Source organism: Callorhinchus milii, unplaced genomic scaffold (assembly GCF_018977255.1).
Source record: "Callorhinchus milii isolate IMCB2004 unplaced genomic scaffold, IMCB_Cmil_1.0 Scaffold2, whole genome shotgun sequence".
Lineage (NCBI taxonomy): Eukaryota > Metazoa > Chordata > Chondrichthyes > Chimaeriformes > Callorhinchidae > Callorhinchus > Callorhinchus milii.
The window spans coordinates 17,588,259-17,604,347 of record NW_024704743.1 but is presented as its reverse complement, the minus strand read 5'-3'; positions in this window follow the sequence as shown (position 1 = coordinate 17,604,347).

Genomic DNA, 16,089 nt, shown 5'->3' with positions numbered 1-16,089 from the left:
GTGATGATGGTGATGGAGGGAGGGAGGGAGGGAGGGAAGGTGGTGGTGGTGGTGGTGGTGATTTAAGCTGTGTTGTTCTCCCAGTGTTTAGCTGGTGGATCCTGCGGGAAGGTCTGAAGGATTCGTTGTGTTGTTGCTTCCCGGGGTGATGGGGGGGGGGTGTGTGGGGGGGGTGGGGGGGGGGTGTGGGTGGGGGGGGGGGAGAGGGGTTGGGGGAGGAGGAGGAGGAGGAGGGAGGGATGTGGAGGAGAGGTTGAGTGTGGCTCCTCAGACTGGCAGCACAAGCTGGTGACAAGGGGCTGAACCCTCCCTCCCTCCCTCCCTCCTCTCTCTACCTCTCTTTCCTCCTCTTCTCTCTCTATCTCTCTCTTTCCTCCTCTCCTCTCCCTCTCTCTCTCTTTCCTCCTCTCCTCTTTCCTCTCTCTATCTCTCTCTTTTCTCCTCTCCTCTCTCTTTCCTCCTCTTCTCTCTCTCTCTATCTCTCTCTTTCCTCCTCTCCTCTCCTCTCTCTCCTCTCTCTTTCCTCCTCTTCTCTATCTCTCTCTTTCCTCCTCTCTTTCCCCCTCTCCTCTCTCTCCCCCTCTCCTCTCTCTCCCCCTCTCCCCTCTCTCTCCCCCTCTCCCCTCTCTCTCCCCCCTCTCTCTCCCCCTCTCTCTCTCCCCCTCTCCCTCTCTCTCTCCCCCTCTCTCCTCCTCTCCCCTCTCTCTCTCCCCCTCTCCTCCCCTCCTGTCTCTCTATCTGATGGCTTCTGGTCCACCAGGTTCACGGTCCAACGTCAGATGCTCCCGTCTGCGGAGAGTGCGGAGGCTGACTGAGCAATGGGCGGCGACAGACAGGCAGACACAGACAGGCAGACACAGACAGGCAGACACAGACAGACAGACACAGACAGGCAGACACAGACAGGCAGACACAGACAGGCAGACACAGACAGGCAGACACAGACAGGCAGACACAGACAGGCAGACACAGACAGGCAGACACAGACAGGCAGACACAGACAGGCAGACCACAGGCAGAGACAGCCACAGCGCGAGTGAGAAGCATCTCTCGGTTGAACCAGTGCGGTAACTGCAGTCCAACCCCCTCCGAGGGCAACGCTGTTATTACCACACAGTGCATCATCACCTAATTGCACACACACACACACACACACAGTCACACACACACACACACACTGTCACACACAGTCACACTCACAGTCACACACACTCACACAGTCACACACACACACACAGTCACACACACACTCACGCAGTCACACACACATACAGTCACACTCACACAGTCACACTCACACACAGTCACACACACTCACAGTCACACACACACACTCACACACTCACAGTCACACACAGTCACACTCACACACAGTCACACACACACTCACACAGTCACACTCACACTCACACAGTCACACACACACAGTCACACACACACAGTCACACACACACACACACACTCATACAGTCACACACACACAGTCACACACACAGTCACACACACACACACACACTCACAGTCACACACACACAGTCACACACACACTCATACAGTCACACACACACACAGTCACACACACACACTCACATAGTCACACGCACTCACACACAGACTCACACACACACACTCACACAGTCACACACACACTCACACAGTCACACACACACACACACAGTCACACACACACACAGTCACACACTCACACACACTCACACAGTCACACATACACTCACACACACACAGTCACACACACACACATAGTCACACACACTCACACAGTCACACACACACATAGTCACACACACACACAGTCACACACACACTCACACAGACACACACACACACAGTCACACACACACGCTCACGCAGTCACACACACTCACACCCTATTAATATTAATATCTAAATCTATTGGAACCCTTTTGTAGAACCATTTCTGAGAAAATGAATTCACTCCCAAGGCCAACTTTTGTTTGACACATATATATCTATATTTTAAAAAATGCGTACAAGGCATTTTTCGATTTGCGTTGTCCGAAATCCCACGTCGGCCTTGTTATTTTATTATTTTGTTATTATGTTCTGTTAGGTACTGTGCCACAATGCACCCCCGGCATTTTGAAGAAAATTGGGGAGCTCCGGAAGCTCGGAGTAGCCGATTCCCGTAACGCGAGGCTGAGCGCTCCTTTGTGTTAAATATTAATCCCGACGTAACAGCACCCGATGTTGCCTTATAATATTATAATAGTAATTTGGTTGCTCAATCCATGACTGGAGCTGGCACAGACATGATGGGCCGAATGGCCTCCTTCTGGTGCTGTATAATTCTATGATTCTATGTTTGTGGGACACTGCTGTGCGCAATTGGCTGCCGCGTCTTGCCCACAAATATACAGTCAATTCACTAGACAGTATATTCTGTGAAGCGCTTTGAGACGTCGCAACTACGTGATCAGGCGCTACATCAAATGCAAGGATTATTATTAATGTTATCTGTATAATTGTCTTGGTTGTTTCTAAGTACTCAACAACAACAAAATTACATTTGTATAGAGCCTTTCGCGTCGGGAGGATGTCCCAAGGCACTGGACAGACAGAGTTACGGACCCGAGTTGAGGGTCGGGTGGGGGAGGGTGGAGGGCAGGGGCGGGAAGCAGGTAGATCGAAAGCACGGTCGAAGAGGAGGGTCTTGAGGTGGGTCTTGGTGAGGGAGGGGACGAGATGGAGGGACTGCAGGGTGGAGTTCCAGAGGATGGGTGCAGTGGGTGCATCTCATTCCCCAAATCCTCACCCCTCTTACCCACCCCACACACACACACACCACTTACTCATTTATGTTGCGTGTAAATGTTTTTAAAGACAACATCTTTGTCTTTTCTTCGACAGTTTATGTTATAGAATACTTTCGATAGAATCTGATTTGTGATAAGGTTTCTTTCTTGGCATTTGTTCTCTTTTAAGCACAACTAATTGATCCAATCATAACTACACTAGAGGATATCAATACCAATGCAGCTGAGGTATTCTCGGGCTTTGGACTACAGTTCTGGAAGGTGTTATCTGGAATTTGGGTTTGTGAACGTACATTTATATATCCAGTGCTTGGTATCCACCTTGAATGCTATACCGAGGTAAGCAAGCGCAGAATTTGCCCCAAAGGGGCCCCATGCAAAGTTTGATTCTGTTGGGTCCTGATAGTCCAGTTCCTGTCCCAGGCAGGTTTGCAGTTCTCCAGTGCACTTTTGCTGACAGACGAGCCAGCCTGGCCCATCACAGACCAGCCAGCCTGGCCCATCACAGACCAGCCAGCCTGGCCCATCACAGACCAGCCAGCCTGGCCCATCACAGACCAGCCAGCCTGGCCCATCACAGACCAGCCAGCCTGGCCCATCACAGACCAGCCAGCCTGGCCCATCACAGACCAGCCAGCCTGGCCCATCACAGACCAGCCAGCCTGGCCCATCACAGACCAGCCAGCCTGGCCCATCACAGACCAGCCAGCCTGGCCCATCACAGACCAGCCAGCCTGGCCCATCACAGACCAGCCAGCCTGGCCCATCACAGACCAGCCAGCCTGGCCCATCACAGACCAGCCAGCCTGGCCCATCACAGACCAGCCAGCCTGGCCCATCACAGACCAGCCAGCCTGGCCCATCACAGACCAGCCAGCCTGGCCCATCACAGACCAGACAGCCTGGCCCATCACAGACCAGCCAGCCTGGCCCATCACAGACCAGCCAGCCTGGCCCATCACAGACCAGACAGCCTGGCCCATCACAGACCAGCCAGCCTGGCCCATCGTAAGACTTGGAAGGGTAGACCAGAGGCAGGGATTCTTCCCACTCAGCTCCTGTTGACTCTACAAGCCCAAACCCTGATGAGTAGGATGGTCCTTACTGAAGAAGCAGCAGGAAGCTTGCTAGACATTAATCTCCATGGCAAGCAACTTGATGTTAGCCGGTTAAACTTTTGCAGTACCCTAACACTAAGTCCCAAGTCTTGGCTCTTGCCGACCTATGCTTAATACTCTCCAAAATTAGGTAAGCAGGAATTTAGCCCTCCAGGGATGGAGTATGCATTCCATTCCAGTCACTGGGCAATTTCCATGTTTAGGTGCTATATATATATCTTTGTGGAACTGTCAGTCTGATTTGGATACTCTTGCACACTGTGATGGGTTTCCGCACGTGTCAGCTACCTGGCGCAACAAAAAAATAAATACTAATGCATGGTGTTTATATTACAAGCATAATGATACAATGTTGCTAATCTAGCTACGTAGTTCAACATTTATTACGAAAACACAGAGTGCTGCAAGATAGGTAAAACCCCAAATGAATGTATAAGTATAATTTCCATTTTATGTTTGTACTGGGTGTAGCGTGATTAGCATATAATCATGATCTGCATCTAGGAGTAGAGGAAACACCACATTTGCAGATAATAATAATAATAATCCTTGCATTTGATATAGCGCTTTTACGTCTTCTAGACGTCCCAAAGCGCTTCACAGAATATACTGTAAAGTGAATTGACTGTATATTTGTGGGCGAACGCGGCAGCCAATTGCGCACAGCAATGTCCCACAAACAGTCATGGATTGAAAATGACCAATTTATTATTGTTTTTGGAGGGATTATTATTAGGCTCTGTGTGGAGTAAGGAAACTTGCCCAAGGTTTCGCCCTGCCTGGAATTGAACTCAGGTCTCTCGCTTGCAAAGTGAGTGCTCTAACCACTGAGCTACAGGACTCCACAGCTGTCCACCCACCATTAGCAGGCAAGCTTTCAGACATTATGCCCCTACTCTCTGGAAATCCATCTGGAGTCCCTTCAACTCCCTCCCTCCGTACCTTCATTCAAGGTCTGTCTCAAGACGTACCTCTTTGACTGCGTCTTCAGTCATTTCTCCCTTCCCCACCCCCTTCAGCTCTCACCCCAGCTCAAGTGCCTAAGCTTATTGAGACATCTTCTCAATGTGTAGGGTGCTACTGTATTCTTGTATATTTATTACCTGCTTTTTCTGATATCTTCTTTCTGTTTACACTCAATAACATCTATTACCAGCATAGCCTCTACTTCTCCACCATGGATTCCACGTGTGATGATAGAGTATCTACAGTTTGACTTTGGCTGCTCATCCTCTGCCTTTTTGTTTCTTTTTATCTCCGTGTTCTACTGCCTCTCTACATTCCCATTTCTTTCCTCCTTTCGCCTTCTCCTACACAAAGAGTCCTGTAGCTCAGTGATTAGAGCACTTGCCTCGCAAGCAAGAGACCTGGGTTCGATTCCCAGCAGGGTGAAACCTTGAGCAAGTTTCCTTATTCCACACGCCTGATAATAATCCCTCCAGAAAAAAAAACAATAATAAAATTGGTCACTTCAATCCACAACTGTTTGTGGGACACCGCTGTGTGCAATTGGCTGCCACATTTCGCCCACAAATATACAGTCAATTCACTTTATAGTATGTTCTGTGAAGCACTTTGAGACTTCTAGAAAACATGAAAAGCACTATATCAAATGCAAGGATTATTATTATTTGTAGTAAAATCATGTGAAGCGCTTTGAGAAGTCCTTCTGTTGTGAAAGGCTCTGTATACAAGGATGATTATTATTGTCTTATTGTCATTTGTCTCTGGACCTAATAACATAACATGTAGGAGCAGGAGTAGGCCATTCGGCTCTTCGAGCCTGCCCCGCCATTCAATCATGGCTGATCTTCTAATCTAACTCCAGCTAATAACATAACCCTGCCTTATCCTCATATCCCTTAATCCCTTTTGCAATAAGAAATCTATCTATCTCAGTCTTGAATATGTTCAAGGACTGAGCGTCAACAGCCCTTTGGGGTAGTGAGTTCCATACATTCACCACCCTTTGAGTGAAGAAATTCTTCCTCAACTCAGTGCGAAAGGGCTGGCCTCAGATTTTAAGGTTGTGACCCCTGGTTTTAGTTTCTCCAACCAGGGGAAACAATCTCCCACTATCTACTCTATCATGGCCTTTCATGATCTTATAGGTTTCTATAAGATCCCCTCTAATTCTTCTAGATTCCAGAGAATATAGGCCCAAATTGGTCAGCATATCCTCATAACTCATCCCCTTCATCCCTAGCACTAACCTAGTAAATCTACGCTGCACCCCCTCCAAGGCAAGAACATCGTTCCTTAAATAAGGAGACCAAAACTGCACACAGTATTCTAGGTGTAGTCTCACCAGGGCCCTATACAGTTGCAGCAAGACTTCCCTACTCTTATACTCTAATATGCTGGTGGTTTATGTCATTGTTCTCCGAGTCACAGCATGTTTTCAGATTGTTGTTTCCAACATATTTTCCTCTTTTAAACTAAAAATCTGCAACACTCTTCCTCCAGCCTTGCTCTATCCTTCCTCATCTTCAGGTTGTGCCTGAAGAGCTTCCTCTTCAACCGTGCCTACGGTCACTTTCCCCCCTCCCCTGGGAAACTATATAAATGCAAATTGTTTTTGTTGTTGTCAAGTGTCTGATACCACGTTATGTAGAAAATCCTCAGACAACTGTACTTTTTTTATTTATAGAATATAGCACTATGTAGCTCCTCTGATAGTTCTCCTTTTAAAAGCTTAGGTCCTTTTATATAAATAACATAATAATCCTTGCAAAACGCAAAATACTGCAGGTGCTGGAAATCTGAAACAAAAACAGAAGTTGCTGGGAACACTCAGCAGATCAGGCAGCATCTATGGAGAAGAGCAAGTGAGTCAACATTTCGGGTCTACGACCCTTCATCAGAAGGATAATAATCCTTGCATCTGATATAGGGTCCAATCACATCAAAACATCTCAAAGCACTTCACCGAGTTTTCTGAAAGATCTATTGACTGTGTATTGGTAGGCAAATATGTCAGTCTAGGTGTGCACAGCAATATCCCTCAAACAACCATGAAATAAATGGCCAATATTTTTTTAGCTGGGGAATGTTGGACAGGACACTGGGAGAGCTCCCTTCTCTTTTTGAATAAGCACCGGATCTTTAATACCCTCCGGAACAGGCAGATGACAACCTTGGGTTAACTTTTCATCCAAAAGGTGGCACCTCAGGCAATGCAGCAATCACCGAGCATTGCTTTGGAGTGTCAGCGTAAGATGGGGGCTCAAATTCCTGACATGAGGTTTTAACTCCTTTGAGCTGACACTGATATAATAAGTCGAATGGCTTTCTATTGTATTTTAGAGTGTGATGATTCAACATGCATTTTGTGAATAGATCGGAAGGTTAAAATTTGAGGGAACAGCAATTTTTTTATTATTGATTTCCCTCATGTATTGGTGGTAATTGATTTTATGCCTCCAGCCCTCAGGGCTTCCTCCAGAAATGTCTTGGTGTACTTTGATCGAAAGGATTCTCACTGTCTTAATGTACAATTGATATGTGACCATCAAAAGCACTTAACGGAAGCCAATGGCATATTTCCTGGGAGGATCTCCAATGCTTTCATTGTTTGGCCACCTGCCATCTTGGAGACGGTTTGGCGAGTGCAAACCTTGAAGGGAAGTTTATAATAATCCTTGCATTTGATATAGCGTCGTCTTCGAGACATCTCAAAGCGCTTCACAAAATATACTGTATACTGAATTAACTGTGTATTTTGTTAGCGAAATGTGGCAGCCAATTGCGCACAGCAGTGTCCCACAAACAGTCGTGGATTGAGTGACCAGATTTTTAAAAAAAACTTTTTTGAAGGAATTATTACCCCCGGAAAAGCGATCTGCCAATCGACTAACAACCAGGTTTATATTTACTGCTAGGTGAGTCCTGTATGACTTATGGATGATTTGATCTACTTTCTGCAGCCACTACTGATAATAATATTAGTAATAATAATAATCCTTGCATTTGGTATGATGGTTTTTACATTGGGAGGTGACTCAAAACACTTCACAAAATTTATTTTGAAGTGAAGTAGCTGTGGCATAACGGTCAACCGACAAATCTGGCTGGACCTCCTCAAAATCTACCGCTCCACTCTAGCTTCGGCCAAGTCGTCCTTCTACTCCAGGATAATCCTGGAGGCGAAGAACAACCCCAGGCTTCTGTTTTCTACCACATCCCGACTCCTCCGTCCCCCCCACCGCCACCCCGCGCAGGTCATCTCCTCCAACCTTCACTGTGAGGAGATGCTGGATTTCCTTGAATCCAAAATCAAGGGAATCCGCTCCGCGGTCACTTCCCCTCCAATCTCCACCCACCACCTCCCTCCCACATTCCGACTCCTACCCATCCTCCCCTACACACTTTTGTACCCGTTTCCTCGCCCTCTGTCACCAAACTCATTCTATCCCTGAAACCCACCACCTGCTCCCTTGACCCCATCCCCATTCCACTCCTTATCTCCCAGCTCCACCTTCTTGCCCCACATATCACAGACATCGTCAACCTGTCCCTCTCCTCTGGCTCTGTTCCCATTCCCTTAAAAACTGCCACCATCACTCCCACCTTGAAAAAACCCTCCCTTGATGTGTCGCAGCTATCAAGCTACCGGCCCATCTCCAACCTCCCCTTCCTGTCCAAGGTCCTGGAACGAGTTGTCGCCTCCCAGCTGCGCTCTTTCCTCTCCACCCATTCATTATTCGAACCCCTTCAGTCGGGTTTCCGTGCTGCCCATAGCACAGAAACTGCCCTGGTCAAGGTCACCAATGACATCCTGACCATCTGTGACCAGGGCTCCCTCTGCCTCCTCGTCCTCCTCGACCTATCGGCAGCATTCGATACGGTCGACCACGCTATCCTCCTCCACCGCTTGTCCTCCCACCTAAACCTTCAAGGCCCTGTCCTTGAGTGGTTTAGGTCGTACCTTTCCCACCGTCTTCACTTTATTTCCACGAACGGCTTTTCCTCCACCCCCCGCACTGTCTCGTGCGGTGTCCCTCAGGGCTCTGTCCTCGGTCCCCTCCTCTTCACCCTCTATATGCTCCCCCTGTGGTGACATCATCCGCAGACATGGAGTTAACTTCCACATGTATGCGGATGACACCCAACTCTACCTTTCCTCCTCTACCCTCAACTCCACGACCACCGATGTCCTGACAGCTGCCTGTCCGACATCGAGTCCTGGACGAGAGTCAACTTTCTTCAGCTCAACGTGCGTAAAACTGAGGCCCTCCTGATTGGCTCACGTCAGCACCTCCGCACCTCAGGCGCTGACAGCATCAGCATCCAAGGCTGCACTCTCCACCTCTCAAAGCCGGTCAGGAACCTTGGTGTTCTCTTCGACCCTGAGCTGTCCTTTCTCCCTCATATCCGCACCACAACTGGCACCGCCTTCCATCACCTCCGGAACATCAACAACAACAACAAGATTCCATTTATTGAGCGCCTTTCACGTCAGGAGGACATCCCAAGGCACTGTACAGTTGGGTCAGGACCCGAGCAGGGGGGAAATGGTCAGGGTGAGGGGAGGGAAGGGAGGGAGCGAGGAGGGGGGAAATGGTCAGGGTGAGGGGAGGGAAGGGAGGGAGCGAGGAGGGGGTAGAGAGTGGAGAGGGGAGCTGAAGGCTCGGTCAAAGAGAAAGGTCTTGAGACCGGCCTTGAAGGAGGAAAGGGAGGAGGCGGCAAAGGCACTGGGGGATAGAGTTCCAGAGCCTAGGGGCTGAGAGGCTGAAGGCCCGGCCACCGATGGTAGGGCGGTTGGGGCGGGGGACGTGGAGCAGACCGGAGCCAGAGGAACGGAGGGTACGGGCAGGTAGGTAGGGGGATAGTAGGTCGGAGAGGTAGGAGGGAGCAAGGCCGTGAATAGTCTTGTAGGTGAGGGTGAGGATCTTGAGTTCGATCCTCTGGGGGATGGGGAGCCAGTGGAGGCGAGCGAGGGTGGGAGTGATGTGGTCCCGAAGCCTGGTGCGGGACAGTACACGAGCTGCAGAGTTCTGAATGACCTGCAGCTTGTGGAGGGAGGTGCTGGGATGGAATGGAATCTTGTTGTTGTTGTTGTTGTTGAATTGCAGGCAAATGTGGCAGCCCATTTGCACACAGAAATGGCCTGCACATAGATTTGAAACAAGTGACCAATTTTATTTGGGGGTTAATAAAAGGCAAAATACTACAGTTGCTGGAAATCTGAAATAAAATCAGAAGTCGCTGGGAACACTCAAGGAGCATCTATGGAGAGAGGAAAGTGAGTTCACATTTCAGGTCGATTACCTTCCGTCATCGGATGTTTCTGATAGATTCAAGCTCCAAATCCTAGTCGATGAACTATCTCATGAACACGCAAATCATTTTCATGGTCCACCTCACATACACTTTTTTCTTTAAATTGTTACCATGAATCTGAGATTCGGTGGGATAAAATGATAAATTAACAGTTTCTATATTGTCAAAGTCAAGGTATTTATTTGAGACAAGTACAAAAATTGTGTTAACTGATTTATCCATACATTTTCCGCAAGGGTACTTATTGTGTGCTTCTGCTTGTACTCTTTCCTGTGATCTCCTATGGGAATGTATAACCCTGAGGGAAAATTAGCATATAATCCAATATTTAGCCTGGATTTCAGAAGGCAAAGTGCCAGCATTAACAACTTCATCTGATAGATCACTACAAGTACCAGATGGCCCTTCTTTGGAAGTCAGTGTGTTCTGTGGGTGATCAAAGCTTTCCCAGAAACCAATGCATTAGAGATGCACGAGAGTTCGGAACTGGCAATACTCTAAAGGTACAATATTTGGTACCTTTATCTGCAGACTACTGGATTTCTGTTACTACCAGTCACTGTCCTGTGCACCTACTTATTTTTTCTGAAATCTGTAGCAGTCTTAAAAGAATTTACAAAAACCTAGCCTCAAAATTCAGGCTGTGTTTAAGAATTTGCCAAGTTCTGAATGATCTAAAATTATCCCAGTGGAGTCCTGTACCTAAGTAGTTAGAGCACTTGCCTCGTAAGCGAGAGGTTCAATTCCCGGCAGGTTGAAACCTTGGGCAAGTTTCCTTACTGCACACAGCTCATAATAATCCCTTAAGGAAAAAAAACAATAATAAAGTGGTCACTTCAACCAACGACTGTTTGTGGAACACTGCTGTGCACAATTGGCTACCGCCTTTTGCCCACGAATATACTGTTAATTCACTTACAGTATATTCTGTGAAGTGCTCTGAGACGTCTCGAAGATGTGAAAAGTGCTAAGTGAAAAATGCAAGGATTATTATTATATTATTATAAAATGCTATATAAATAGGGTAAATCTACACAAAGGTGATATTTATCCCCAGAGGTTTGAGGAGCCAACATTTATGCCAAAGAGAGTTTTGGTGAAAAAGTGCACAAATTGAAAATAATTTGAGATTTTCTGAGCCATGGCACCATTGCATTACAGTGAATCACGAAAGCACGAAAGTACAGATGAAAGCAGGCTTACTTAGTCTGTTGGAAAATACGGTACTTTGGTTTCTTTTGGGCAGCCGAGTGTCTGACACATGTGAAAATCCATCACCATAATTAAGAGTATTCAAACCAAGCTGGAGTTCCATGCATCCTACCTTTGCATGGAAATTCCTGAAATATATATTGGAATGGAATGTGCACTCTCTCCTGGAATGACATATCCTGCTACCTAATATCGGAGAGTATTATACGCAGGTTGGCAAGAGCCAAGGCTTCGGGACCCAAAAGTGTGCGTTGGGGTACTGCTGGAGTCTAACCAGTTACAGTTGAATAGCTTGCCATTGATAATGTTGTCTGGCAAGCTTTCCTGCTGCTTATCTAGCTAGGACCACTCTACCCTTTGTGGTTTGGGCTTGCAGGGTTAACAAAAGCTGAGTGTGAAGAATCCCTGCTCCCAGTGACTTGTTTGCCTTTCCAAGTCCTACCAATGAGCCAGTCTGGCTGTGCTGCCATCAGCAAAGCCCTGGACTATCACGGACCTGCTTGACCTAAGAACTGGGCTACCGAGACCACCACAGAGGGTTGGCTCAATTCTGAAATTCCACTACAAAACATGTTAGCTAGGACTCAGTTTAGTTAAAAAAAACTCTGCTTACCTCTCCTTCCCCCCGGAGGATAGTCACCAGTTGGCCATTTGACGTTTGACAAACGCGGGTTTGAGCCCTCACTAAGTGGATGGCAGGTACTGGGAACTCCCTGTGAGCTTTCTAGTGGGCAACACAGCTCAGCATGAAATACATGAGTGCATTGCCACCATCTTTCTGCCCACAGCTCAGACATACATCCTGTTCCAATTAATTAAGGTTTCACAAGTTGGAGGTGCTGGGCTTGAACAGCAACTGCTTTCCTCTACAAAGCAATAAAGGTGGATTCCAAGCACTGGATGTATGAATGGATGCTTTAACCTGGACAAAAACAATTAGATATTGTCCATGAATGTATTGATAGATTCCAAATCCAAATAACTCCACGTTCTTGGTCCCTCAGACATGCCGTGAGATTATAGCTGTATAAGTTCTTCCACATCCCATCTGGAACTGAGAATCCAATTTAAGGACATGTTTACTTTGGACAATCAATGCCAGGACTTAATTTCAGAACTGCTCTGAAGAATACAGTGTTTCTTTTTAATTTGTTGGGAAAATTAATCCTGAATATGGAATGTAAAATAATAATAATAATAATAATCCTTGCATTTTTTTAGGGCGTCTTATCACAGCGTCGAGACATCGCAAAAGTGCTTTACAGAATATACTGAAAAGTGTAGTGACTGTATATTTTGTAGGCAAATTGCGGCAACCAATAGCGCACAGCAGTGTCCCACAAACAGTCGTGGATTGAGTAACCAATGTATTATTATGCTTTTTTTTGAAGAAATTATTAGAATACATTAGAATATACAGCACAGAAACAGGCCATTCAGCCCAACTGGTCTATGCTGGTGTTTATGCTCCACATGAGTCTCCTCCTGCGCTTCCTCAACTAAGCCTTCAAGCATAACCTTCTATTCCTTTCTCCCTCATGTACCTCTCTTGCTTTCCCTTGAATACATATATGCTATTTGCCTCAACAACTCCTTGTGGTGGCATGTTCCACATTCCCACTACTCTGTGTGAAGAAATTTCTTCTAACTTCCCTATTTGATCTATTTGTGACTATTTTATACTGATGGCCCCTGGTTTTGTTCTCCCCCACAAGTGGAATCATCTTCCCTATGTCTACCCTATCAAAACCTTATCACCCCCGGAAAAGCGATCCACCAAACGACTACAGTCAATTCACTTTACAGTATATTCTATGAAGCGCTTTGAGACGTGAAAAGCGCTATATCAAATGCAAGGATTATTATTTTATTATTATAACATCTGGGTTCCTACTTATTGCTAGGTAAACAGAGGCTTGCGGAGTAAGGAAACTTGTGCAGTGTTTTGCCCAGCCAGGAATCGAACCCAGGACTCTTGCTTGCAAGGCAAGTGCTCTAACTGCTGAGCTACAGGACTCCACAAAATGTACTTAGATTTCTGAGTCAATGAGCAGGCTTGGTGAAATGTGTCCTGAATAAAGCCCCACTTCCTGTTCTCATGTTTGTGAATATCTATACAATACAAAATTACATTTGTATAGCGTCTTTCATATCGGGAGGACGTTCCAAGGTGCTGGACAGTCAGGGATTTGGACCCGAGCGGGGTGGGGGGGGGGGGTGTTTGGGGTAACATAACAACATTTAGGAGCAGGAGTAGGCCATTCGGTCCTTCGAGCCTGCCCCGTCATTCAATCATGGCTGATCTTCTAATCTAACTTCAGCTAATAACCTAACCCCACCTTATCTCCATATCTCTTCATCCCTTTTCCAATAAGAAATCTATCTAGATAGATTTAAGGGTAAGGGAAAGTGGAGGACAGAGAGGGTAGGAAGGTAGCCAAAGGCATAGACAAAGAGAATGGTCTTGAGACGTGTCTTGAAGGAGGGGGAGGAAGGCGACCAAAGGTGCGGTCGAAAAGAAAGGTCTTCAGCAGAGACCTGAAAATAGGAAGGGAGGACACTGTGTGAGAGGCAGGATCTGAGCCATTCAAGGACAGAACCATGAAGGCTGAGATGGGAGGAGAAGCAGTGGAGGAGGATAGAGTGGTCAACTGTATCAAAAGCAGCAGAGAGGTCAAGGAGGACGAGAAGGCAAAGGGAGCCCTGGTCACAGATGGACAGAATGTCATTTATCACTTTGACCAGGGCTGTTTCTGTGCTGTGGGCGGCACGGAAACCTGATTGGAGGGGTTTGTATAAGAAGTGGTCGGAGAGGAAGGAGCAAAACTGGGAAGCAACGACTCATTCAAGGGAGGTTGGAGATAGGCGGTAGGGGCTAGCGTGCGAGTCTATACTCTACATTGTAAATACAAAATGTTGGTATCCACTTATATGTGTATACAATTAAAACAATGATGTATTATTTTAAACTAACATTTTTGACATAATGGAGGAAACAAATACAAATTACACAATGACCACCAGATGGAGCAAGTGTGTTAACTTTGAAACAATTATTGAAATGCAAATCAAACTTCAGGTTTGACTTCATTGTAGTGTTCTCGCTCTCTGAGTCAGAAGGCTGTGCGTTCAAGCCCCAAGTTAGAACTTGAACTCACATAGTCTAAGATGACACTGCAGTGCAATAAGTGTGCGCTGCATTGTTGAAAGCACTGTGCTTTAGATGAGATGTTAAACCAACTTCCTGTCTATCTATCCTAATGGTGCTCTTAAAAAAATGAGAGCTTCTCCTGGTGGCTAAGCCTACAATTCTCGGACGCCAAGGTTAACCACCAGAAAAGTGAAGTGATGTATTTTGGGAATTGGCAAGACTGCAGATGCATGCCATTTGCGGTGAAACCAGAATGCATCAAGGTCCTCAACATCTGGATTGGGGAGTCTGGGGCCAAAATAGCTGGGAGGAGCGTCTAGATACAGTAAAATACTGGTGATGTGGCACCAATGCTCGCTGTGCATCACCGGGAAAAGCCTGGTGATAAAGTGTGAGGTGCTCTCACTTTTACTGTCCGTGGCCCAGATCTGGCCTTTGACCAGGAACAACACCACTGCAGTCACCAGAGCAATTTTCTACCAAATGAATTGTGTCCACAGAGATACGATGCACAAGACCACAGACAAGGGTGGCAAAGGGGTCCCTAGCGAAGCCCTGATCTTCATAGCCATCTTTGTGTGTAGCTGCCTGAGGCTGTGTTGGAGCCCAGCTACTCCAGCAACAAATGCCACCATGTGCTGGGTTTCCTACCTGTACCCAGTGCTGAGAAAGGTGGGTCTGGCAGAACTGCCTTGAAATGTTCTCACAGTTGGAGCATGCCAAAACACTTATCCTATGTAGAGAAATTCCTGAAGAACACCATCTCAGACCCCTGCCCAATCATCGAGTGGTCTGCGCGACAGGTAGTTGGAACAGTTCTTCTGTAACGGTTTGATACTGTATGAGATAAGCGTAAATATATATCAACAAATAAATATATATTTTGTTACAATAAAAATCCCCCAGATAAAATTGGTCATTTCATGACTTTGTGGAATTTTGCTGCGTGCATATTAGCTTCTGTGTTTTGACAACAAAATATGCAGTCACTATTCTTTACAGTAAATTCTGTGTGAAGCACTTTGAAACATCCTGCTGATGTGAAAGGCGCTATATGAAATGCAAGGATTTTAATGATCGAATATATAAATACATACACGTAGATGAGTTTGTGAAAGATACTGTAAAATACTTCTGCTCTGGACATAATTGGACAGGTACTTAAAAAGGAACAATTGACAGGCTTATGGGGTAAAAGCGGGGGAGTGGGACTAGTTGATAGCTCTTTCAAAGAGCCGGCACAGGGAAATTTGCATTAGGAATACTGTATGCATAGTCAGTACTGGTCAGTCTATTCTATATTAATATTGGATACTTTCATTCTGAGCAATAACATTGAAGAGCAGAACCGTGTTTAATTTAAATGGCTAATCATTCAACGTTTACACGGGCAGATTTGACAGACCAAATATTTATAGTTTACCCCCAGTTCTATCATGTTAGGTTCTTTTGCAATGCTAACATTTTCCTTCTATTTGCACACTATTCACATGCAACAAACATTGAGTCATATAGTCTTTAATCAGTGTGG